The sequence below is a fragment of the Cyclopterus lumpus genome, chromosome 15 (assembly GCF_009769545.1).
Source record: "Cyclopterus lumpus isolate fCycLum1 chromosome 15, fCycLum1.pri, whole genome shotgun sequence".
In the NCBI taxonomy this organism is placed as follows: Eukaryota; Metazoa; Chordata; class Actinopteri; order Perciformes; family Cyclopteridae; genus Cyclopterus; species Cyclopterus lumpus.
This window is the reverse complement of record NC_046980.1, coordinates 21,800,099-21,802,767: the sequence shown is the minus strand read 5'-3', so window position 1 is coordinate 21,802,767 and position 2,669 is coordinate 21,800,099.

Sequence of the window (2,669 nt, the reverse complement as noted above, 5' to 3'; positions counted from 1 at the left end):
CAAAAGGAAGAAGCTGGGATTCTCCAGCAGCGCCCATTTAAAAAATATGCAATATGACAGTTTATATCAACTGATATGCTCTTCATTTGGACAACAAATTGAAAACGACATTTGATAATTGTTTCATTCTCATCTGAAAGCTATCTGGAAATCATTTTTTTCATCAAAACGTGGTGAGAAAGTGGTGAAATTTACTTCAATTTGCTATTTGGATTTGCAAGTAATAATTGTGCAGATTCTAAAAGGTAGTTCAGACACTGAAATATTACGCACACACACACACACACACACACACACACACACGGAGTGGTAGGAGGCAGATTGGTGTGTTCCCAAAACACCGATGTCGTTGACAGATACAGTGGGACGAGCCTCTTCTTCAGGGGTGGAGCTCTGTGATCTCGGTTAACCTCGACATTCTCTCGAATCATTTACACTGTTCAGGACTGGGAAGTGTCCCGCTGCGAGGCACAACACCTGGGCTTTGAACCCATGACCTCACATCTGAGTGCTCTTCGCTGAAGCCCCCGCTGCTCCCGGTCAGCTGTAGGATCAGCGTGGACAGACAGGCCCAAAAGTCTTCATTTCCTGTTTCGCCTGCAAACCAACCCTTCCAAAACAAAAAAAATATATAGATATATATAAATAATGCTACCTGCGTTTCAGGTAATATACATCAACATAACCAAGGTTTGACCTCTGTGAGGACAAATCATTGTTTTCATTGCAAGTTCACAACCAGTTTGTAAGAAAACCACCAGAAGCAAAATACACAAAGGGGATTTAAGCAACGCTCAATTCATATGTTTTGATGCGCTCATTCCACATTTTGTGCTATGTATCAAACTTTGGTGAGCTTGTTTCACATTCTGCTCCAGACACAAGACAGATCTGAGCTGCAGACTCATTACAGGTTCAGTAGAACAGGTGTTTGCCAGTTTCAGACCTACGTGGACGAGGCCTTTTCATGTTGGCTACTTCCTCACACATTAGTCTTCCGCCAAATGCTGAGAGTGGAAGGCTTTGCCCGGCCCATCCCTCCCAGTCCAACCTGACCTCTCTCCCCATCCGCGCTTCAGGCAGGGCTGGAGATAAAAAAAAAAAAAAAAGAAGAAGAAGAAAAAGGCTGAAAAACGCTCTAGGAATCCTAAATATTAGTGGTTGTAAATCAGCCCCCAGTGGCCTTATGAATAGTCAATTATCTTTTTTGCACTAATAAATCCCCCCAGTCACAGATAAGATGGTTTCCCTTCCTAACCTGCCGTGAAAAAAAAAAAACAGCTAAGTATTGAGCAAGCAAAAATGGGAGGGGTGCAGCAAATAAATGAGGGCTACTTTAGCTGTGGATTACACTCAGTCATGAGAGGGAAATATGTATTCTTTTGTGCTGGCGGTGCCACTATGTCTTATATAAACTGAGAGGGGAAACGGCGCATGATCACAGGACTTTGGGAATTCAGATGATATCAAGATAGAGCTCTTATCAGCCGTATCAATACCTGCTAAACATGACTCACTTCAGTGCACAGTGACTTTCAGCTGGCGGAAGTGCTGAGATTTCTCGAAAATGTCACTGGCGGAGGGCGGGGGGGGGGGTTATATTGATCTGATAGCAACATTCTTTGATTCTATCTACAGCAGGTCACATGGAACAGAGGTTTAGCTATTGTGGAGCGTGCACTCTCAACCTGTTGAACTGACCGTCCTTCAAGCACAACTCCACAACAACTCCTCCGCCCGCCGTTACCGCAGAGAACAAGTTCATCTGTACCTCTGCAAAACTCCACTGGGACTCACGAGGCCTCCCGGTCATCATCCATGGAGGAGAAAAAACACGGCAATCAGCAGCGGCGAGCTTTTCTTTTTTTCTTTTCTTCTTCCCTCTACGAGGTGACTGAACCCTTATTCCATGTAAAGACTGAAGTTAACCTCATTAAGCTCGCTCACACACACATACGTAATTATCCCTGAGAGGATAGCCGGTGCTAATACAAATTAGAAAGATAATTAAGCCACTGAGACTGGCCATTGCATCTCCCAGAGCATTGGACCCGTAGCACCATTATGGTGAATTAGAGGCCTTTTGTTTTATAGTCACACAGCAGCCTTTTTACCAGTGGCATGTTTGTCAGAAGTCCCGTATAACCTGGGTTCAAGTTTACCCGCGCTCCATCGAGACACGTGTGATGCTTCAGTTCCGGAGCAAAGCTCGCACAGGTGTTTAAGTCGCAGAGGAGACGCCACCATAATGTGCATTCCTTTCTCTCCAGTGTCAGGCAGGACGACGTCTCAACACCCTGAAAACAAAGAACCTCGAGTCAGCTGGACAGAAGGGCCTTTGGGGCACTCGTAAAAAAATCAATCTAAATGACAATTCACCTCTGTGGAGTGCAATGCATCTGGTCCTCTCCGTAACAAGTCTGTTTAGTGCCCTGAGAAGCTACTTCAAAGACGGCCTTAAATGCCTCCTCAAGCCAGAGGAAACATTTCTCTCTTTGCCTTTGCAAACGCTCAGTCACACAGGGGCAATAAATCGGGCCGATGTCGACATTCCTCTTCAGATCATATGATACCTGCACGGCGGAGTCAAAAACTCAAACCGCTCCAGTCTGTGCACAACGAACAGACGTGTGAGCCGCTCGCTCCGGTTGTCTCTGCAGCGTCACGAT